Raw genomic sequence first — 25,681 nt, forward strand, 5'->3', positions numbered from 1 at the left:
TATTGCTATCCAGTATATATTTAAGCCACAAACATGGAACATCTTTACTTGTTTTTGTCCACTAAAACAGAGATGATATGCTATTGACATGATGATTTTTTTTTTTTTTTTTGCAATGCCTATTCCTATCAATAATTGGAACCATTATGAATGCACCTTTACACCTTTTTTGCGAGCAATGCATAATTTGCTTTTATCAGACCGCTGTATGAATGGTATCTGATTACTATCAGTTCCTTCTAGTTCAGTACTAAGGTGTTATTAAAATGTAAAACACATGATCAGAGGGGCTGATATATCCAAGAAGATCTATGGGTAGCAGCTGCATTATTACACTCTAGAGGACTGACTGTACTGCCGCAGCTCTCCTCCTGCTCTCCCCCTCTCCCCACCTGTGTTGGTTTAGCTGCTGCCTGTGCAGTTTTGCAGTCAAACACTGAGCATCAAGTGATTTCAGCACGGTCTTCAGTTGGGAAAAATGAGGGATCCGCAACCTGCAGAGAAATCTGCTCTGCAGAAGGATGGATTTGATCCTAAGGCAAAAGGTAAGGACATATAAACAGCAAACATAGGATTTATGTGCTTCAACTGTACATTTATACCCATGCAGTAATGAACCCATTGCATTTATAGCCATACAACCTTCAGTTCACAAAAGGACATTAGAATACACAATTCTTGAAAAGCAGAACATTCATCTCTCAATGCAGTTGTATTTGAATCAAGCTAAAAGGACTCGCTTCTTATTATTAAATCCTCTATCTATCTATCTATCTATCTATCTATCTATTGTACATCTTTATATCTATCTATCTATCTATCTATCTATCTATTGTACATCTTTATATCTATCAATCTATTAATACTATTTATCTTTCTATCCATCTATCAGGCTAGCTGTCATCTCTATCTGTCCATCTGCCTTTCTGTACATATGAAATGCCACAATACCATGCTTCCTTTGTATATTGTATGTGTAGCATAATTCTCCCAGGCTACCTTTTTGACACAATAGATGTCACACTGTCTTCTATTCATGTGTAGACAGATGGCACCAATCACACCATTTGTGCAATGCCTTTAAAGAATATCACCAGTTGCTTACACTGATTGCAGTGCTAGTTAGCCAGCAGTAAATTAGTATTGATGTAACCTACCTTGGTTTCCATTTTAATGCTGTTGTACTGTATATACAATTTATAGAATTCTTGTCAGCTCTGTAACAGTTCTCTTTGAGTGTGAATTACGTTTATGACTTATGAATATCTCTTTTCTAAGACATGCATTGGGACTGTAAAATGCTATTAGAAAATAATTTTTTACTACTGTATTATTTCAAACTTCCATTTTTATTGGCACCCTAAATCACTAACACTTGTGCATTTTCATGCTCTTGGCAATTTTTGGGAAGGCTACCGTAAAAATGTATGGGCATAGAATTCTGAGTATCAATTTTGCATTCTTTAGTGGAGTGGATGGTACGCTGTAGCATCAATGAGATAATGAAGGTTATATTTGTAAATAAGGTATGCAGAGAAAATAAAAGGAAGAACTTCCTGTGCTAGGAATGGGTCCTATTCAACAAGCTGCTGGCACAAACCCCCTTACCAAAATGAGTAAATATACATAAATATAAAGTGCAGCGCTATCCCTAAACTTACTAAATGAATAAATATAAAGTGCAACCTAACTGTGCAAAATATAGCAGTGCTCTAAATAATACCACAAGGTACTAAACCTATGTGCAAAATGTGCAATTACAAAAAAGTGCAACCCGTGTAATCCCAAATGGAAAAAATAAAGTGACAATTAGTGACAATTACTAACAAAAATCACTGCGAACATCTGTTATATGAAAATAAGTCCATAAGGAAAAAATATAGTGTCCAAATACAACATAAGGAACTCTCAATCTTCATGCATGTGATCACACGTGTCCACACTGTGTGAATCCAAACAATAGCTGTAATGGCCCCTCACCTCCTTGCCAAGACCCCACAGGGTCAGCTTGCTTTAAAACAGGACACCACTCTGATGACTCACCGGGTCCTCCCCCGCCTCTTACACTCTATCAGCAGCCTCCTCCTCGGTTCATATATAAACAAAAGCTCACATAGTGTAATACTGTTTATTCTTCAAATGAATATATAATAAAATTGCCCACTCACATTAAGATTCTTCTAATTACAAGCCTTCAATACCCCATGCTATGAATCTCCTGCATGGGTATTTTGATACAGGGATTTCAAGTATGGCCGCCACGCCGGAAATGATGTCACTGCGCTCCCAGAATCCTCCTCGCGTACTGACACGTTGCGTCACGGTAACACGTGACTTCCTCAGGGTTCCTGAGGATGGAATGGAGGAATGGAGTGGATGGTACGCTGTAGCATCAATGAGATAATGAAGGTTATATTTGTAAATAAGGTATGCAGAGAAAATAAAAGGAAGAACTTCCTGTACTAGGAATGGGGCCCTATTCAACAAGCTGCTGGCACAAACCCCCTTACCAAAAGGTAGGTCCTAAACCTATGTGCAAAATGTGCAATTACAAAAAAGTGCAACCCGTGTAATCCCAAATGGGAATAAAGTGACAATTAGTGACAATTACTAACAAAAATCACTGCAAACATCTGTTATATGAAAATAAGTCCATAAGGACTGCACTTTATATTTAAGGTATGCAGAGAGGATTCTATACTGAGCAGTCCAAAATGTGTAGAATCTGCAAAAATTACAAGGAAGAATAATGAAGTAGAAAGAGTGGTAATGTTAGAGAAGTCTGTCCAGCATACTAAGTGTGTGATGTGTGTTATTGGGAGGGGGAGTACAGATGTATATGTTGACGTGTGTGGCGAAAATAGATGTGCTATGGAGATATCTAGTGGTGGGGGCAGCAGAGATTGAGGAAAATGAAGCAAGATCTATGATTATGATGTGTGAACCTGCAGTGAGTCACACTATACCGGTGTGAAGAGCAGACGTAGCAGTATCATGGGTGATTATTGTGTTGGATCATGTGATATGATAAAAAAGTAGCTGCAATATAGAAATAATGAGGACTTGTGTGTTACAAAATATATATATATATATATATATATATACACATACTGTATGCGTGTTAGCCAGTGCTACCAAACATTTTGAAAGTGCTTCACTGAGATTGGAAAGGTTTTTTACAGGCATTCAGTACGACATTTCCTGTGAAACTGCTTGTAGTCAAGCATTTCGAGTGACTATAAGGGAGTTGTTTTGGAAATGTTTTTTAATGTAATGCTTCTCACAAAAACATTATGATGTGAAAAATTCTTGAACAGCAAATCTTCAAGAGGGTGGCAAACCATTTCTCATGTTCTTACTAAGTGAACATTATTTCTTTGTGAGCATGCAAATGTAAAATGAATTACAGTTTCTTTTATTCACACAAAATGTTAAGAGTTAGTAAATAGGGGGTCAAAGGCTAGGTACCTACAAAGTGGCCTTGGATGGATTTATTTATTTATCTATTACAGGTACCTAACCACTTGCTGCCTGGTCACAGTAGATTTGTTGTGACCTGGTGGCAGCTGCAGGCTAAGCAATGTAAATAAACGTTGTGAGCCTGCTTCCGGATTTGGGGCACAGGCCCTCCCGCTGACCCGAGCTGCAGTTGGACACAGCAAGATTTTGTCAGCAAGTCCAGTCCTCCCGTCCCATGATTTATGGCTGAGACCTATGGATCGGCTGTGTCCTATTATAGCCCAGAGTATTTTGTCTACAAACAACACAAAGAATACAGAGCAACAACACTGTACATAGTGATCTGCAAAGCAGGGAGAAAAAAACGCCATGTCTGTTAGTAAAAGCTGCACATATCATATACATTACACTTGTTAGACACACAGTTAACCCTTTGATTGCCCTATTGGTGTTAATCCCTTCCCATCCAGTGTCATTAGTACAGTGACAATGTACAGTATTAGCACTAATCACTGTAGTAGTGTCACGCGGCCAGCACAGTGGCTAACTGGTTAGCACTTCCACCTAGCAGCTCTAGGGTCATCAGTTCAAATCCCAGCCATGGCACTACCTGCTTGGAGTTTGCATGTTCTCCCTGTGACTGCGAGGGGTATTCCAGTTTCCTCCCACACTCCAAAGACATGCTGGTAGGTTAGTTGGCTCCTATCTAAATTGGCCTTATGTATGATTGTGAGTGGGGAACCTTAGATTCTATGCTCCTTGAGGGTTAGGGACTGATGTGAATGTACAATATATGTAAAGCGCTGCATAAATTGACAGCTCTATATAAGTACTTGCAATAAATAAATAAATAGTGGCTGATGGCACCACTTACTTCTTAGAAAGGTCTGCAGCATCCTATCTCAACTGTAATAAAATTTCAATTATGGACTTAAACTTCATTGTTTTCCTACTATTTAAAAGGCTGTTATCTTTTCACAATGCCACTCCAGAGGTTGACTACATTGGCTGTCAAGCTACTTTTGCTGCTCCCCCAAGTTACCCTTTGTGGATGATTTTTCACTTACCTATGTATCTCTCCCAGCTATTTTGGAGAGACTGTTTGTTGTTTTGCTTACTATATACCTTTTACTGGTGACTGACGAGCTGCAAGTAAGACTCAACTTGCTTACCCCATGCCGCTCTTAATTGTCTTAGAAGTCTTAGAAATTACAAATGCATACTACTGTTTCCTTCCCATAATGATATTTCCTGATTATTACCATGTGGAGTATACCAAATACTAACTTTATCTCCTTGAATGTGTCCATGACCGAATTAAAAGACTTGTTATAATTTGTCAGCGGTCTGTCTTCAGGAGGCATATATTACTAAAAATTGTGCATACTTCTTTAAAAAAAAAAAGAGCACTTCCAGCATTCTTTCCATTATTATAATACCAATTACTTGCATGGAGTAAGCATCCTTTTTTCTGCAGCAGCCCCTGATCTACCACAAGGTAGATATCTGTTTATGGTTTGCATTATTTACTCCCATTACTTGTATTTTGGCCAACATTTACATTCCCCCCATACAGTCCTGAGGTCCTAAAATGTTTTGCTCTATTTCTGGCAGACACGTATAATCTTCTTTTTATTGTATAGAGAGACTTTAATAACATACGAAACCCTTTACCTGACATACACTATTCAATAGATTGCAAACCCTCAAATAGCACACACAACTAGGTCTTAGGGATATTTGGAGGCCACAACATCCTGAAGAGAGAAAATACTCTCCTTTTTTAGGTGCCAAATGATTCTCTCCAGGAAAGATCTCTTACTAGGTAATAATACTACATTCTTGACTACTATACTACAAAAGGCATGTTGGACCATGTATGGCCAGCTTAACCCTGTTTAGCCACTTGCCACTTCCACATGGTAGAGTTACTGTGGTGGGGCGACACGTGAAGGGTCAGTCTCATATATATATACATGATTGATCCTGTACCTGTTTGGAAACTTGCAGTGCGCCTGCTGGGGGGAGCAGCATGTCCTCCCTGTGACCGCTGTACCCACTAGACACAGCAGATCACTGTTATTTATAACCAAGTATCATGTGATCGCTATGATTGGTCATAACGATCACATGATAACAATGTAAATAACCCTTCATGAACGACTTTCCATCCATGAAGAGGTTGCTTACTGTTGTGAACAGCAATTGCATGGTACCTGGGTAACTGTACCATGCAATTAGCTTAGCCAATCACATATCACAATCAAAAGCAAGCTGTCCATTAAATGGTTAACCCAATCATGACAGCTAAAGCTATTGCCTATACAGCGATCTTCAAAAAAAATCCCTGATCACCCCCCTAGAGTAGTACAGTATTACTTTGGTGACAATGAGCTACTCTGATGACAGGGTAAAAAAAAAGTTTAAAAAAATAAAAAAAGTTTTAAAAATGTAATAAAAAAATATTTAAATGTATTTATTTATTTTACCATACTGTCAGTATCCCTGATCACCACCACACCAATCATATGATGACGCTGTACTGCGCAGGTGATAGTATGTAAAAAAAAAGAAAAACATTTTTTATTGGTCATTTTCCAAAAACTTGTCCTGCCGTTTTAGGGTCTCAAGAAATGCGATAGGCTGTCAGTATATCAAATATATGAAATTATTATGGTGCCAATTTAATCAATAAATTAACATTGGTACTGGGGAAACTCCAAATGCCAATATTAATTACAGCTGCCCCTATAAAGTGGACCAACACTTATATGCATGATATGAGTAAATAGAAAGGTGCTGTGATCAAACACCTAATGAAGGTGTCTATTATAAACCAAAAACAAAACCACAAAAATATATAAGAAACCAAAAAAAATATGTGTGCATCAGCCAACAAATCAAAAATAATAAGCACATATGTCGTGTTTCCCAAAATAAAGTCTCTAATAATTTTTTATTTCTTATATATTTTTGTGGTTTTGTTTTTGGTTTATAATAGGCACCTTCACTAAGTGTTTGATCACAGCACCTTTCTATTTACTCATATCATATGTCAGTATATCAGGATTGATCAATTTTTAATTTATATACTACAGTTTGTAGATATTATAACTTTCGCACAAGCCAATTAATATACACCTATTGGGATTTTTATTCACCAAAGACATGCAGCAAAATACATTTTGACCTAAATTTATGAAGAGATTTTTTTTTTAATAACAGAAAAAAATATACCGTATTTGCCGGCGTATAAGACGACTGGGCGTATAAGACGACCCCCCTACTTTTCCTGCTAAAATTTAGTGTTTGAGCTATACTCGCCGTATAAGACTACCCCTCTTACAATGCACACCAGTGGCAGGAATAGTGCCCCATCATTGGTATCAGTGGCAGGAATAGTGCCCCATCATTGGTATCAGTGGCAGGAATAGTGCCCCATCATTGGTATCAGTGGCAGGAATAGTGCCCCATCATTGGCATTAGTGGCAGGAATAGTGCCCCATCATTAGTATCAGTGGGGGGAATAGTGCCCCATCATTGGTGTCAGTAGGAGGAATGGTGTCCCAACATTGGTGTCAGTGGGAGGAATGGTGTCCCATCATTGGTGTCAGTGGGGGGGGGGGGAATAGTGCCCCATCGTTGATGTCAGTGGGGGGGAGGAATAGTGCCCCATCGTTGGTGTCAGTGGGGGGGAGGAATAGTGCCCCATCGTTGGTGTCAGTGGGGGGGAGGAATAGTGCCCCATCGTTGGTGTCAGTGGGAGGAATAGTGCCCCATCGTTGGTGTCAGTGGGAGGAATAGTGCCCCATCGTTGGTGTCAGTGGGAGGAATAGTGCCCCATCATTGGTATCAGTGGGAGGAATAGTGCTCCATCATTGGTATCAGTGACACCAATGATGGGGCACTATTCCTCCCACTGACACTTGCTGACCCTGTTCTCGTATGGTGCTGCTGCAGCCAGCATATGTGGTTGCAGCAGCACCTCTACACTGACCACTTACCTGCTGGTCCTGCACTCGATTTTCGCGGGGCCGCTCGGCTCCACCCCCTCGCCGGTGATTGGCCGCCTGTGTGCCTTTCCTGAGCTACAGTTCTGGCGGCCAATCACTGGTGAGGAGGCGGAGCCGAGCAGCCGCACGAACATCCAGTGACTGAACTGAAGGCGCAGCCGCGCTTCCTGGACCGGATCGTCGTGGGACCGGAACCAGGTAAGAAACAGCCGCTGCCCACCCCTGTACTTAGTGTCCCTTCCATTGGGGGAAGGGGGGGGCGGCGGCGGCAACGCGCCGCCCCCCTAAAAAGTGTCAGTATGCCGTATACCGGCGTATAAGACGACCCCCGACTTTTGAGAAGATTTTTAAGGGGTAAAAAGTCGTCTTATACGCCGGCAAATACGGTAATTTTTTTCAAAATGTTTGGTCTTTTTTCTTATATAATAAAAACCCAGTGGTGATCAAGTACCAACAAAAGAAAGCTGTATCTGTGTGAAAAAATTATATATACTTAATCTGGGTACAGTGTTGCTTGACTGCGCAATTACCAGTTAAAGTAGCACAGTGCCCAATAGTAAAAAATGGCTTGGTCATGAAGGGGGTGAAACCTTTCGAAGATCAAGTGATTAAATCAGACCTTATCAACTTTCAAATTTCTTACTTGGGTGCGACTTCTAAGAATGTTGTTTGGCACGCTTTCAAAGTCAAAAATGGGAAACCAACCTTATTAAGGCAGGGTTAGAAGCCAAATGCAGGGATTTAAATAAGCCTAAAGTTGAAGCACAAACTACCTGGGTCTAGGAACCCGACGCCCGAAGTACACTAGTCCCTTTCTTCACCCCTGCCAAGTCACCCACTTCCCTTCAAGCTGGCTGCTATCTTCTCTGTACTGTTATCCCTAGACATCTTCAGCCACAACACCACCCACAAGGGTTAACTTAGCCAGACCTTATGTATAGGGTTCTCCTTCCCTAACCCAAAGGGTTAATGTCATCTCTCGTCAAATGGTCACGCGTGTGACCCTAAATAAGTTCAGTACAGGCAAAGGTTTGCTTTCTCAGAATTCTTTTATTGGAAATGTTCTCGACAGAACAGAACAAACATATCTCCATGATTACATACATTGGTGTCCCTGGTACCCTGCCCCACAGTCCAGTCCATATCTGGTTAACAAAAGTCCAACAAAACAGCAAGTGTCCATCTCCTGGAACCCTGATTGGGTTCCCGGGAAGGGGCTACAGAAGTCAGAGTATGATAACATTCCTCCACCAATGATTGACAGTGAGAGAGAGAGAATGGCCCAAAAGACAAGGACCACAAGTCACTACTCCCCTGGTATTTATGTGCAACCCAGAAAGCTGGCAAAACACTTAACCCCCTCACTGACCATACTCCAGTTCCAGCTCACAGTACCAGTACAGTGCACAGGTCAAAATAAATACAATACATTAAAACAGTAGAAACTAAATTTCAAAGTGGTAGATGCCCGCCTTTACACCTACTTCATATTTGTTACATATTCCCTATCAGATAACATAACTTAACCACATGCCCGCCACCCCATAGCAGATGTACTGCTACAGGGCAGCTTCACTGGGCAAAATAACGTAAATATACTGTATGTGATTTTGCATTTCGTGCACGTGCGCCACCATACATGCACTGCTATTGGCTCCTGAGGATGTCAATCACCAGATCCTGGCTGTCCAGGACTCAGTGAATATTAGCGAAGCTGAGCTTGTAAACAACACAGATCTGTCTCCTGTCAGCATGAACATACTGCTTTCTATCACTCTGCTTTCTATTTCTCTGCACAGCAGAGAGATAGGAAGCAGCAGGTCTGCTTAGTAAAACACCACACAGTACACAATAAAATCACTCCCTAACACACAGTTAAACCTTTGATCACCCCAAATGTTAACCCCTTCCTGCCAAGTGTCATTAGTACAGTGTCAGTACTTTTTATTAGCACTGATCACTGTATCAGTGTCACTGGAGAGGTCAGTGGCAGTTAGTCAGTTCCCACCCAGTGCAAGAATGCCCGCCGCAGTCCCGCTATAAGTCTCTGGTTGCCACCATAACTAGTATAAAAACATAAATAAATAGAAATTACAGTATATATAACACCATTTGTAGACGCTATAACTTTCACATAAACCAATTATACACTTATTGGGATTTTTGTTTAGCAAAGACATAGCAGAATACATTTTGGCCTAAATTTATGATGAAATTTTATTCGTTTAATATTTTTATTGGATATGTTTTATAGCAAAAAGTCAAAAATATAGTTTTTTTTCAAAATTGTCAGTATTGTTTTGATTATAGTGAAAAAAATTAAAAAAGCAAAGGTGATGAAATACCACCGAAAGAAAGCTCTGTGGGAGAAAAAATTACATAAATTCCATTTATGTACAGCATTGCATGACAATTGTCAGTTAAAGCAATGCAGTGCTGTATCGCAAAAAAGGCCTGGTCAAGAAGGTGGGTAAATCTTCTGGAGGACAAGTGGTTAAAAAAAATAAATTGCTGCTTATTTTTTAATTGCTTTTTTCTTGCTGAAAAATTCTTAGTTAGCCCTTCTATATAATTTTGAGGAGGGGTCTGTGGGAAGTAATTTATATATTGTAATTAACACCGTCTGTACTGTGCTGACAGATTTCACCAGTTCATCAGTTGTAAACAAGATTTGAACACTGTCTGTTCTAGCAAAGGGTTGAAGATTTCAGGGCTTGGGTTCTGCAAAGTATGTTAAAGCACTTTAAAAAAGTTGTACCTTTGTGTCCCTTATGTGCACATTACCATCTATTCAAGACAAAAGAAGCTTGCATATAGTTTTCTGTAGTTTCCAGGATGCAAGGTCAGGCTCCTGCACATGCTCAGTACTGCTGTCTGCCTATACCTCCCATATGGGCAGACAGTTACTAAAAAGCAAGAGGAGTCAATGAACTACAGAGGCGCTCTCCAGCACCCTTGCAGTTCATTGAGAACTACAAGCTGTCTTGGGGTGGGAGATGGGACTTGTAGTTTGTAGACATGGCTGTATAGGCTCTATTTTTAAATTGTGACAGCAGGTGTGGGGAGAGGATCCCCTATCCGCTGTTACAGTGGAGGAATCAGGGGGTGTGGGGCTGCTGCATTAGTAACATGGGAAAGGCACCAATGGAATACTAATAAACCTGAGTCCAAGTGTTATTCTCTTCATATAGGTCTAGAGAGGCACTATGGTAAAGTTAAACTGCATTGGCTGCAAGGGATGCGGAATCAATTCTGCTATTTTCAGACATTGGCAGTAAGAGTCTGCATACTTTATATTGTGAGATCAGTCAAACTTGAGTAGTGCATTAAAGCAGTGTGGTTGGTCTGTGTTTAAAAGAGAAGTATGGTCAAAGTTTTGGCCATACTTCTCTTGTAGGTCACAGAAGTGCACTTACTTTTGCACTCCTGTGACCCAGAGTCAGCCTATAGCAGGCTATTGCCCACCATCACGTGATATCACAGATCCGCTCCAGGCTCTAAAAGGATCTCAATCATATTTAGAGATGAAGCCAGCTGTGCCCGCCCTCCTCGTCAGCCCAGTGGTTCAATGAGCACTGGAGGGGTAGAGCAGAGAGCGGTGACTGACAGAAGACCGAGAACTGAGTGATCAGCGGACATGTGATGGAGGTGAGTAAGTATGTTTGTGGGGTGATTTTGGATTAGAGGAAAGAAATCGCAACAATTATGGCTTACCAAGTTTATCCCCATGCAGTATTTTAAACTTTATTAAAAAAATATATATATATTGTTTATATTGGTCATAATGGTAATGACCAATATAATTGGTCATGACACAAATAACACAAATATCACGTCAGTGATCACAGAGTACTGTTTTGGTTATGTATAAAAACTCAGCGAGCGCTTGAAGATCATGTAGCAACAAAATGCACTATAAAATTAACCTGTAACCTTCAAGATAGCATAAATAATAGAAGTGCAGTGCTATAAAATCAAAAGATTATATACACAACTGATGAATATATAAAGTTCCCAGTGCATGTGTAATCCAAGGAATGATAGGTGAAATAAATGATATATAAAATGGACTGGTGTGTGATTACAATAAATAGACAATCAATAAATAATAAATGAATGTCCCATAAAAGTGCAAATAGTCCTTAAATGTGGAGTATCTTATGCTGAGGTGAGGAATTCTGTTATCCAATATTCCAATATAGCATATAATTCTTATGAGAGATGATTCGGTGAAGTGCGGAAGGTGGTAAAAATCCACACTCACCAGATGCGCATTTAAAATGTGCAGTGTATACAATATGATGAAGTCTGCCAGAGGTCCCCTTTAAGGTGGGATGGATGTGGAGCCTGGTAAGGATATCCCTCCTCTAGAGTCTGGGGCTGCTTATGGCCTGATGTCACCCGGGATTCTGCAAATTTAATAGCTCGGTACAGAGCCAGAAAGAAGGGTGCCCATAGTGTAGTAATGTTAAGGTAATTTATTGAAAAAAAGACGTCATCATCCACGAGATAGAATATTGTTAGCACATCTTGCTGACATAAAGCACTGACCAGCTGGGATCAAAGATGGCCGCAGAACCTCCGTGATCCGGCAGCGTGACGTCTCGGCGTGCGGCTCCTCCTTAACGCATTTCATACCACGTACGTTGTCAAAAGGGGTGTGCCAGTGAACTTTCAGCTTGTCAGAATGTGAAGAACGACATTGTCTCCATGCTTTGCTTGTGGGTGTCTGTGTGTGTGAATGGATGGACATGTATATATATGTGTTGTGTGTTGTGTATTGCGCTCTCTTCTGATGCCTTTTTATGATGCTTGTATGCGACATAATTCGTGATCCTAGAACCTTGTATGGCAAAAAATCCTGCTTAGCAGAGCAATTTCATTGAAGGGAGGGGACACTACATATATGGTCTTTTGATTTACAGGCCCATATGTAATGACCATAAGCTGACAATGTTGCATCAGCCTGCTCATGTTTAAATGAGAATATAAACTAAGAATGTATCTTTACAATATAATATCTCATTAATGATGCATAACCAAAAATCTACGTATGTAACACATATTACCAACTTACATGCTGAAAAATGCATTCTGGCCTTGAAAATTTTGATAGTATTTTCGCTATAGATTCATGAACTATGCCATCACTGATATTTAAACCAGCTATTAATCGAGTGAATGCATAAGTCTCTTTCTGGAACTTGAAAACTAGCTTGTACTGACAACTTTTAGTTAAGGGGATGGAAAAATGGCTGTTAGCAATTTCTAGAACTGAAAACACTTTGGCCTCGGCATTCAAATGTAACTTGATATTAGAATGATCAGGAACAACTGCTTTGTTATTTGTGATATGTTTATTAAGTGTCCTGAAGTCAACTGACAAAAAATATGAATTGTCAGCATTTTTGACAGGCCAAATACAGTTATTTACCGCTGATTGTGCTTTCTTTAAAATGCCAAGTTGTACGATCTCTTCAATAATGGCAGAATGTGGTCCTATTGATTCTAGTGGTAACTCATACTGAATAAGAGGTATTGAATATTTTCCCTCAATATTCAATTCTGTATTTTTCAAAGTTCCTATGTCCTTTGTAAATTTTGACCACAAACGTGGAAAACATGGTACCATGTCCTTTAAAGCACAATTACCATCAGTATCAGGCCATTTTTGTGTTTTAAACATTTTAGTAATGGAACCAACATCACTGTATACAGAAGGATCAATTAACATTGATTTGGGCCTAGATGGATTCCTCCAAATACCTTTGGTCATAATATCAATAATCCAATTCTGTTTATTGATCACATCAATGCCAAGAATATTCTCTGTACCGTGAAAATACTAAGGGGTTTATTTACTAAAGCTGGAGAGTCCAAAATCAGACTCCCTTCTGCATAGAAACCAATCAGCTTCCAGGTTTCATTGCCAAAGCTTCATTGAACAAGCTGAAGTTAGAAGCTGATTGGCTTCTATGCAGAAGGGAGTCTGATTTTGGACTCTCCAGCTTTAGTAAATAAACCCCTAAATGTCAATGTTGGTTTTCACTAGTCCAGGTACTTCAAATGTTACATTAGACACCTTTCTAGCAGTGGAATGACCTGTACTATTAAAACCGTTTATATTACACATAGGTGAGTTAGCTTTTACAGGTTTGTTTTCTCTGGTTACACTAATCTCAGATCCACTGTCAATCAAAAATGTAATCTTTTTACCATTTAGTAAACCTTGTACATATGGTCTTCCATTGTCATCCAATACAATTGGAGCAACATATTCTAATGGTATTGGGGATGAATCTTGATGTGATTCTATTTTTGGAACTGGCAATAAACCATTTGTGTCAGTGACAGCCCTTTTCGCCATATTGTCTGAACTGTTGTTGCTAGTCAAATTACTAATTTGTTTGACTGCTGAGGCATAAGGGAATGCAGTCAAGCGTTTCTCATGACACAATAAAGCAGGTTGTACAAAAGCTGCTTTTTTATTTTCTATTTCCATAGTTTTTATTTCTGAGTCTTTTTTTAAACTTCCAGCACTGCCGTTTCATATGATCTTGTCTATGACAGTGAAAACTTAGAAAACTTAGATTCTCCTTGACTCACTTGTCTGCACCTGTCATTGTCATTGTCATTCTTACTGGGACCTGTAGTTCCTGACATAACTGCTGCCTGACTATTTTTATCACATTGAATCACAGCTACTTCGTAAGTGAGATTGCTCTGTTTCAACTGTCTCCTAATTTTATCAATGAAACTTGCTATCTCATTCAGATTTTGTCTTTCATTTGCTATGCCATTTGTTACTGGGACAAGATACTTGAATTTCTTTACAAAAGCTTTAATCATAGCCTCATTTTCTACTCAAATATAATTTTATATGCTTTGGAAAATTTAATTTTAAACTCAAAAGGGTCTTCTTCTGCAGTAGTGTGTAGTAAGTCTAGCATTTCTATGGAAGGTACGTCCTCACCAGTTGTACATAACAGCAGTTGTCGCAGCCTGTCTGTCGCGTCACTATGTTTCTCCTGTCCTTCATCGTCAATAACAGATTTTTTTATTCGAGTCATAAACGTAATTGGCAACCATAAATGAAATAAATTATTTCTTTGATCATTTGAAAGTTTATGACATTCTGCGTGGATCTCAAATGTTTCCGCATTGCTAAACGCAGCTCTCTTTGAGTCATAAGCAGGGATGTCTTTTAAAACTGTCATTAGTTGGTTATGTATTTGCAACTTAAGTTTTGCAGTTTTACGTAACAATTCATTATGTTTAATTTCTGTTTTCGTCATCAGAGTCAATATTGTCTATTTCTGAACTTTCTGGAATGTAGGAGGGTCTTGGCTCTGACCTTGAATCACTCTGTTTGTCATCTGTGTTTGTTATCATGGCAACCTGTTTACTGTCATTCTGCAGTCTTAACAAAAGATTTGTTCTGGAATTAATTTGTTCCTCAAGATCTTCTACGTAATCACATAAAATTTCACACTTTGGGCAATTAAGAGCATCTTAGGACACATTTTCATGCATTTCTGTGTTCTGTCAAGTGCTATGTTCAGTCTGCTTTAATGTACAAACATTTTTAGCAGGTAAATCAACATTAAAAATCATTTTGTTGAATATTCTTACCAAATGTAAGATATTAGATATCTTTTTACGCTGTTTGGTTACAGTAAATCTAGATTTTTCTATCTGAATATTGGCCTGTAAACATTCATTGTACATGTATTGCCATAAACGACCATCATCAGGATAAAAGAAACATCTGTAAACTCCAGCTTGCTTTCTCTAGCTATTTCATCAATAAATTCCATAATTGTTACTCACTGTAATCAGAAGATTTTCTCATTTGACCCGACTCAGTCACTGGACCTCTTATCCACGTCTGGTCAATCTCCTTAGTTTCTTCCTTTCCTAGGTTCTCGATCGTCTTTTTTTCAAGACTTGAATTTTTTACAAAATTGTGCTTGATTATCCCCTCTGAGGAAGGAGTGGAATTCTGTAAAAATGGAAAAAAAGAACGGGATGGCAGGCTCACCATTAATGTAGAATTTTCTGAGACACATATAATACTTCTTTAGTGTCTATAGGCGATTTTGCAAATAATTAAAGAGCCGGCGAAGTAAAAAATAAAGTGTGATTTTATTTTATCACACAATGGCTTAAAATAACAAAGTAAAGTATATCACGAACAGTTCCTTGTAGGTAAAACAGAAATATCAAAACAGAAGTTATAAAGATGTGTCACCCTTATATTCATGGCCGTTGTCCTTCATGTGCTCTTGTCTTGTTTATTGCAACATGTGCTTTAGCAAGAAGGAAGTGAGGAGTTCTTGTCTTAGAGAATTCACCTGTTCCAGTCTGTCAGTTCATAGCATCTTAATGCCGTGTGTGTGTGTCTGAAGCACCCTCCTCGCATCTCTTAGGATGCCTTTTTATAATGCTTGTATGCGTCATAATTCGTGATCCTAGAACCTTGTATGGCAAACAATACTGCTTAGCAGAGCAATTTCATTGAAGGGTGGGGACACTACATATATGGTCTTTTGATTGACAGGCCCATATGTAATGACCCCATAAGCTGGTGATGTTGCATCAGCTGGTCATGTGACCAGTCTCTGTTTAAATGATAATATAAACTAAGAATGTATCTTTACAACATAATATCTCATTAATGTTGCATAACTAAAAATCTACGTATGTAACACATATTGCCAACTTATAAAACAAACTATATACACACAGATACTATTAGAATATATTATTGCATACTAATTCTATTTTGGTTCATTCTTGACTCCCATGACATTCTACACTAGAGTCCTTTAACCAGCTATGCCCTTCTACAGAATACTCAGCTTTCAGCTGATACTTAGCTTCAAACATATTTTTCTGTCTCAGTTATAACTGAAGAATTTAACACTATCGTTTGTTGAAGGCCAATCACACATTTTAATATTAATTATGATTAATCATAAAAACCAAATATTTTGCAAGCTTGCCATCAATATAATCTAAATGCCAAATTATGAATTTGGAATATTTATCAGTTACTATGCAGAGCACCTACAGATTTTGCAGTCTACATTTTTAGTAAATAAAGATTACTGCTAGTGCCTACAATACCCACAAGGATTAATCACCAGTAAATGCAACAGTTGTCTTAGATTCTCAGACCTGCACAAAACAGATTGCACCTGTCCCAAAATATGTCCATAGTAAAAAAAGTAGAACATAACGATTTAAGAACCCAAAAAACACTGTTAACAAAAAAAACTGATATGACTAAATTAAATTAGTTTACAAAGGGTATCCAACACTGTGTTAATCCTGACTTGTAAGGTGGTCAGAGTATCCCTTATATCTTCTATCTCTACGTTGCATGCCATTAATTCAGCTATCAGTTTTTGTGCTGTGAAACTGTTGAGTCCAGTCGAATCTGAATTTCCTGTTAATAAAATTTTCCAAAAATGATTAACATACAGACATATAAATTTACACAGATGAATGTAAATATATGAATAATTACCTAAACGTGTGCTAATGTCTGCCTCCTGCATCTGTAACTGGTAGAAGGTCAATGATGATTTCATCTACATGCTCATCAGGGCCTCTTGGGTCATCTATCCCCTTTGTTTCAGTCTCTTCGCGGACAGATTACTCTGTATCCTGCTTCTTCATGCGTTTCCCTGTGTTAAAATATTTGGAATTAATCTTTAAAGCAATAAATTTCTAATGGGGGCCCCACAAATTTGTAAACATAGTGAAATATAGACAATATATATATCCCCAGTAAAACACAGCACACAGTTAACACTTTGATTGCCCCTCCCTTTACACCCTTCCTGCCCAGTGACATTAGTACAGTGTCAGTGCTTTTTATCACTGATCACTGTATTGGTGTCACTGGGGATGTCAGTGACACCAAGTAATTTATCCCAGTGTCAGAATGTCCGCCACAGTCTTGCAATAAGTTGCTGATTGCTGCCATTACTAGTATAAAAAAAAACATTGTCTATACGGTCATTTGTAAGCATTATAACTTTACGTACATGGATACAAAACATACATGGAATAGACACAGAGCAACTAATAGATGCATGGACAACGCACATATACAACACACACAGCACATATGTCTCATTAAATGCATCATGAAAGCAGAACATAACAGATTCATGCTGAGACATATAGTACATGCAGCATGAATAAAGCACATACAGTAGCAAACATCAGGTAACACATAAAACAAAAGAAATATATATGGTATTCCATTGAAGAATAAACACACTTTTTCTGAGAATTTTCCTTATTTTCTTGAATTGATCAACCTCCTTTAAGTTGAGATCAGACCATCTTTTTGTCAGTTGATCCTTTTGTTTATTGAACTCCGTGTTTCCTTCAAAGGACTTTGAGGATTTTTTCCATAATTGCATCCTTACTTTGATTTGTATTCTTGTATACTTTGAGCTTGCAATCATAATCCTTCTAGTGCAGAATTCTCACCATTTCAACCATCTCTTGGAATGACATGTTGCTGGCCTTTTTCTTCTTTTTTGATCTGTCACTCTCCAGCTGCTTCACTATGCCAACATGATCGCTCTCACTGCCTGTGCTGTCTTCTTGCTCCGCCATCTTGTCCCCACAAAGGTCGCCAGAAAGAAGCAGAGCTTAGAGTGTACAAAGGTGTCAGCAAAGCACGTCATTTCTTTGGTAGGAATGACTTTTCATACGAAAGAACGTTACTGTCAGCACCTGTGGTGGTGAGCTCTTTGATCCACAACTTGGGGTTCCCCAGGGCGTGGAGTCTAAGCCCCAGGCTGCTTGTTCACCAGGGCCCCTGATGGTGGGGATGGACTTGGAGCAGGCTGGAACCAGGTCGCGGCCCCCTGGTTCACCCAGCTGAGATAGAGGAGACCGCTAGCAGGAGCAGGGTACAACGGGAATAGACACAGGAGATCCAGTTGGCAAGCCGAGGTCAGGACAGACGGAAAACTAGCAATGTCAGGAATGAAGCCATGGTCAGTACACAGACTATATAGGAGCAATGTCAGGAACGAAGCCGGGGTCGGTACACAGATATACTATAAGGATTCTCAGTAGAACACAAGGGAGCTCCGACAACAACATGTTGCTAAGGCAAAGTGAGACAGACTGAGCATGTCTTAAATAGACAAGCCAGCTAGGAGGATGGAAGGAAAGGACATAAAACCCAGGGAATAGCAGACGACGCCCACAGGTGAGCACAGACAAACACACATGTAAAGGAAACTAGAACAGCAAGGAGGTAAGACTAAACAAACAAGAGGTTGCAGGCTAACTTGTGACAGCTACTGCACTTGAGAGAATGAACTAACATCGATAATTCAGACGAAAGAACAAAATTTCTTCAGGAAAAAATGACAAAACCAACACAATTGTCTGTGAGCATTTAATACAGGTAGTTCATGTCTCCAAATTTCTGTGCTTATACTACATTTTGGACAAAGGCCTTCCCATGTACAGTATGCTGTCTACCATATTAGTATTCCCAGCAACAGCATAATGTGTTTAGTTAACTTTTTGGGATTTTATTCTAAATATACTTTATTGTGTGCATTTTATAAATGTAATTTCTGTTTCTTTTCAGCTATGGCCCAGAAATTCACCTCTCCTGCATTTTTACCACAATTTATAGACATGTTCCGTGATTTTCCATGCCTATGGAAGGATAAATCCAAGGAGTATTCCAATCGCTTGATGCGTGATGAGCATACAACAAATTGGTACAATTATGTACTGCAGTTTACCCACTTGCTGATGATGTGTATGTAAAGCACAAGATTGACAACCTGCGCACAGTGTTTAAAAAGGAGTTAAACAAAATTGAGGATTCCAAGAAATCTGGTGCAAGGGCCGATGATGTTTATGTGCCATGAATGTGGTATTTTGATAGTCTGCTCTTCTTAGCTGACTCCGATGTTCCCAGAGAGTCACATTGCTCCTTGCAGCCAGGTCCCTCATATGACACATCCCACGTGTCCTTGTCACCTCTAACACAGGTGGACTTTGATATACCAGAGACACAGGTAATTGAAATAAAACATCTATATTTTCAATGTATAAACAAATGTACCCAAAAAATTAACAATTAAAGCACTGTCAACAGATCTCAAACTATATTTAATAGTTATATACACACACACATTGTACGCATGCACAGCATCATCAATTCAGATGTTGTATATATATTTACACCACATTATCCTGCCAAGACACTGCTCCATTCCGCACAAAATAATGCACATAATTAACACGGTTTTGACGTGCTGTCATTGTGGGCAAAATAGGTCGTGCACAAGCCATGTTTTCTACGCCACCATTATCATTTCTCCATTCTCCAAGCAGTTCACCACTTAAAAGAACTTCTCTATCCAATGATACTGGTGGCATATAGGCTATTGTAGTACACCGCAAAAAATATGAAGCAAGCAGCAGCTCTCCACAATTACATCAATTGTGTCTATGTCCACATTGATGGGATTGTGGAAAATGCTAAACCGACTAGCCATTATTGCAAATGCATTTTCGACCACGCGCCTTGCTCGTGACAGCCGGTAGGTGAACACTTTTGTTCATGAGTCATATTTCTCCATGGGAATGGTTTCAACATATGATCATGCAAAGAAAACACATCACCTCCAACAAAGACAAAATTCAGTCCTTCAACTGTCTCAGCTAATGTTGGAAGATTTAGAAGTCCATTTTTCATTTTTTGTAGGAATTCAGTATGCTCCATAACACCTCCATCAGAATTCTGGCCATTTTTACTAATATCAAGGTAGAGGAATTCATATTTTGCATTTATTCCATGTTTTCCATCTATGGCACTGCCACAGTTCAGAAAGTTTCAAAGGTCATGGAATTCTTTAGCAGTCTGCAGCCATTCTTGAGAGCTACTTGGAAACTGTAAAAGATAAAGATACAAATGTTTTAATGTGTGTTTCTTGAACATTAAACATATTTTCACTGCTTTTTTGGTATAGGAAAGTGAAGGTTCACAGGAAATAACAAGCCCAGCATTGAGAATCAACAGAGGAAAAAAGCGAAAATCTACTGAGTATGACACAGCAACTTTTTTGAGACATGCATCTGCTGCCCTGGCTCAAAAGGAGGATGAATGTGACATATTTGCAAAACATATTGCACATGAGCTGCGTAAGATGACCCAACATCAACGGGAAATACTTGATCCATTTATCTATAAACTTTTAACCATAGGTCAAAGGGAACAAGCAACCTATAATACCAAAATTGTTGGATATAATTCACTCAGTTTAAGCCAGACACTTATGTCTGGATAGAACAGTGTAAATAATATGCCCCATCCGTCACAGAGTATTACAAACCCCTATCAATCTATGCCCCCTCTTTTCCACAATAGGCCCACCCATTCTCAGGCTAGGCTCCCACAATCCCCACAATCAGATTATTCCACCCTAATCTCATACAACTGCGAACTGGCAAATACATGACCAAATGATGAGTTCCTGGTCTCATGATGTGCAATACACAAACCTTTGAGACATTTGTTCTTTATATATATGCCTAATGTTATTGTGCACTGTATAAACTTTGAATTTATTATATTTTGTTTGTATTTCAATAAATACACTTCTAAATTGTTGTTGTTAAAGTTTGCATTGATACTTTTTTGGGTAATTTTTAAATAAGTATTATATAATATTAATCCCTTACCCTCCAGAGGATTTACCCCCCTTCCTGACCTGGCCATTATTTGCGTTACACCCAAATTATATTTTAGGCCATTTGTGACAGGAATAGAGCTTTCTTTCGATGGTATTTGATCACCTGTGCATTATTCTTTTTTGGGGGGGGGTTATAAAAATATAAATACACCGACTAATTGGATACAAAAAACCCAAAAGATGTATTATAGTAAATGGTAAATTATTTGTTTTCTGTGCAAGTTATAGTGTTTCAAATGGTATTATACTATATATACTGGATATTTTTTTAACACTTTCTTTAATTGGAATGGCATCAATCAGTGACTTATAGCAGGACTGCAGGACTGGGGTGGCCAATCTGACACTGGAGGGAACTGACTTGGTGTCACAAACACCTCCAGTAACACCAATACAGTCCACCATATAAGTGCTAATAAGAAGCACTGACACTGTACTAATAGCAATGGGCAGGAAGGGGTTAACATGTGGGCTGATAAAATGGTTAACTGTGTGCTGTTTCACATTATATGCTGTGTGTGTTTCACTGTAAGCACATTAGTTTGTATGGCTCAGCTATGCAGAGCCATACAAAGTAGTGTGCAGGAGCTGACAGGAGGGAAAACTGTATTGTTTACATACAGTTCTCCCGGCCCAATTAGTAATACTCAGTGATCACCGGGTGTCGGCAAGTAATCACCGGCTGGGACCCAGTCATTGATAACCGAGGCCGCAAATGGCCTATATTTGGAAATATATGTTCTAATCTTTCGGTCATATATACATACAGTATTTATCTCTATATAATAAATACCTTCAAATAGTCATCTTTCAGCACATTGGATATTGCTGCACACGTTTCTGGGATTATCCTACCCAAGGACTGTGCCGATATACCTGTTTAAAACTTGAGGTCTTCGTAGGATCTTCCCATTGCTAGGTAATGGAGGGTTGCTATGAGCCTTTCCTCAGCGCTGATGGATTTGTGCATGAAAGAGTCTGTCTTCTTGATGTCTGGTCCAACAAGGTTTAGGAGGAGCTCAAACGACTGCTGTGACAGTCTTAAATAGTTTTTGCAATCGTCAGGATTGTTTTCTTTTAAATTTGACAGAGGGTTCATGAGGGAAAACAAGGCCCATTGAAGAAGCCAGTCTTTGGACCATTGGACCATATCCTGCTCTTCCTTTTTTTTTTGCTCCTCCAGTGCTACCAAGCAAGCACCATTATGGCAGTTTTTCTTTTGGAGATGTTGCTGGGCATTGTTGTGCAATATAATGTCGTTCGCACAGATCTTTTGTGCGTCCAAAATGCTTACTATGTTCCTTCAGTCAGCCTCTCTGTATAGTGGGGGAGGGTTTGAAAGGGTAAAAAATGACATAATTTCCTGTTATATGGGGTGAAATTTATGACTTGGTCGGCCGATTTTCGAAATCATTGATGGCACCATCGAATTACCGAGCGAACAACATTTTCAATTTTCGGACGAAATATCGTTTGGAATTCGAACCATGTATGGCCTGCATTAGGAGCTCAGTGAATTCAAGCGTGGTACCATGATAGGTTGCCACCTGTGCAATAAGTCTGTCTGTGAAACTTCCTTGCTACTAAATATTCCACTGTCAGCTGTTAGTGGTATTATAACAAAGTGGAAGCAACTGGAAACAACAGCAACTCAGCCATGAATTTGTAGGCCACATAAAATGACAGAGCACGGTCAGCGCATGCTGAAGCGCACAGTGCGCAGAAGTTGCCAACTGTCTGCAGATTCAATAGCCAAAAACCTCCAAACTTCATGTGGACTTGAGATTAGGACAACACAGTGCAAAGAGAGCTCATGGAATGGGTTTCCATGGCCGAGCAGCTGCATCCAAGCCTTACATCACCAAGTGCAATGCAAAGTGTCCAATGCAGTGGTATAAAGCATGCTGCCACTGGACTCTAGAGTAGTGGAGACAAGTTCTCTGGTTTGACGAATCATGCTTCTCTGTCTAGCAATCCGATGGAAGTGTCTGGGTTTGGCGGTTGCCAGGAGAACGGTACTTGTCTGACTGCATTGTGCCAAGTGTAAAGTTTGGTGGAGGGGGGATTATGGTGTGGGGTTGTTTTTCAGGGGTTGGGCTTGGCCCCTTAGTTCCAGTGAAGAGAACTCTTAAAGGCATCAGCATACCAAGACATTTTGGACAATTTCATGCTCCCAACTTTGTGGTAACAGTTTGGGGATGGTCCTTTCTTGTTCCAACATGACTGCGTACCAGTGCATAAATCAAGGTCCAATCCACTGGCCTGCACAGAGTCCTGACCTATCAACCCTTTGGAATGAATTAGAGAGGAGACTGCGAGCCAGGCCTTCTTGTCCGACATTAGTGCCTGACCAGTCAAATGCGCTTCTAGAAGAATGGTCAAACATTCCCATAGACACACCTTGTGGACAGTCTTCCTAGAAGAGTTGAAGCTGTTATAGCTGCAAAGGGTGGGCCAACTGAATATTGAACCCTACGGACTAAGACTGGGATGCCATTAAAGTTCATGTGCGTGTAAAGGCAGGCATCCCAATACTTTATGTGCTATTGGGGTGTGTCATCACGAAGCCTGGGTTCACACTACTCCAGGACTGTTAATCACCTGACCAGCTAAAATACTACAGAAAAAAAGGTAAGTATAAGGTGTGTTTGTTTAAAAAAGGGGGTATAGTATATTTGCATGAATTTTATGGTATTACACTTTAATGAAGGATTTGCTTTAATACAGTTTTGCCTGTCATAGTTTTCTTTAAAGCAGAAATGATATCAGTGAACATTACAAATAGAAAAGGATATTGCATAACAAAATTGGCTGGAAAATATTAACGAGGAGCCAGGACTGGAATCAGAGGTTCAGCGTAGGAAAATTAAAACTGATGACTCACGTTGATTAAATACAAAGCTCACACCATGTATTCAAATCATAGCAAATCAATCATGAATAAAACATCTAACTATAATCATCAATAATTAATAAAACATCTAACTATAAAAAACATTTTTGATTTCTTAAATATATTTTATACATTGTTCTGCCAAAATACTGCTTACCCTAGAACCAGAAAATCGTATTTCCTTTTCCATGATAGGGGCACACATTTACTGACTTCTGAGCCCTGCCCAACATTCATAAGCAAATAATTGTAGGATTTCCATTTGTTAAATACAGTTCAATTGTTCATAAAAAGTATCACGATGCATCAAGACTTTATTAAATAAAACCTCCAACCATTTTTTTTTTATGGATTGGGTAAGGGTTAAAATACATCTTTTATAAGGTTGCCATTGCTGGACTCTTCCTGAAAATGCTGGTTGCCTGGCTGTGTCTGCCTTCTTTCTTCAATACTTTGGAAACGCAGACCCAGAACAAGGATGGGTGTTAAAGTGACACTAATGCTTTGGTTTTTTTTCTCTAAATAAGAAATATGTCATACTTACCTGCTCTGTGCAGTGATTTTGCACAGAGCAGCCCCAATCCTCTTCTTTTCAGGTCCCCGCCAGCGCTCCTGGCTCCTACTCCTTCTCAAGCAGTGCCTCCAGGAATAGACACTCACCCTGGGGGCACCACTGCATGTTTCCAAAAGATACAGAGAGCCACAGCTTGGCCCTGCCCCCCCGCTCATTCCTCACTGGCTCACTGGCTGTGATTGACAACAACAGGAGCCAATGGGTTCCTGCTGCTGTCTCAGCCAATGAGGAGGAAGAGTCCCCAGACAGCAGAGGCTGTGAGAATACCGCTGGATCAGAGAGGGCTCAGGTAAGGATGGGGGGGGAGCCGCTGCACACAGGAGGTTATTTACCTTCATGCATAGAATACACGAAGGTAAAAAACCTTGAAACTTTAGAACCACTTTAATGTCAGAATTCCTTATCTCTATAACTGTCTCTGGTCAGTGACTTAGAAAGTATTGAAGCATCAGCATGACAGCCAGGGAACTAATATTCTCTATAGGGTTCAGCATTGGTAGCCTTCATAATGGCAGGTGTACTTTACAACTTCTTTAAGTTCACAAGGACTGGAAATACTGTAAGGTAAAATCTCCCCAAGAGGGACAGTGAGAGCAATAAAAGCTATAAAAATGATTCTAACCCACCTCTACTCTATTCAAAATTGAAAACCAACTTTCTAAAAAAAAAACAAACAAACAGCTTTCTAGATATGTTTTTGTTAGATATGCTTTTAGCAGAACTGTGGTCATAAAATGATTAGAATGACATCCAGCATCATTCAGCCCACTTCCTCTAAGAATGAACAAACAAGACAGTTGAACTCCTTTATCAATCTTCACAAAACTTTATTACTCTAGGATTCCTGACCAAGTCTTACTTTGACATGTTTCAGCCAAAAGACTTTACTCACAGAGATGAGGGAAAGCAGGGGGAAAGGGTCCTACAGTATTTTACAGCAGGTTAAAGCAAATATTGCCAGTGCAAAGTGAGAATTCAAAATAGCATCTAA

The 25,681-nt window shown here is 39.3% G+C and overlaps 1 long non-coding RNA gene across 1 annotated transcript; it reads left to right on the plus strand.

Annotated features, from left to right (window-relative positions):
• Nucleotides 1-242: 242 nt before the first annotated feature.
• Nucleotides 243-21,150, plus strand: LOC149474165 (uncharacterized). The gene is made up of 3 exons (XR_016312037.1): nt 243-545; nt 19,105-19,543; nt 20,501-21,150. It is a non-coding gene; the product is annotated as an uncharacterized LOC149474165 (long non-coding RNA).
• Nucleotides 21,151-25,681: the final 4,531 nt, after the last annotated feature.

Source organism: Staurois parvus, unplaced genomic scaffold (genome assembly GCF_062004578.1).
Source record: "Staurois parvus isolate SC_StPar_1 unplaced genomic scaffold, SC_StPar_1.0 ptg000011l, whole genome shotgun sequence".
Lineage (NCBI taxonomy): Eukaryota > Metazoa > Chordata > Amphibia > Anura > Ranidae > Staurois > Staurois parvus.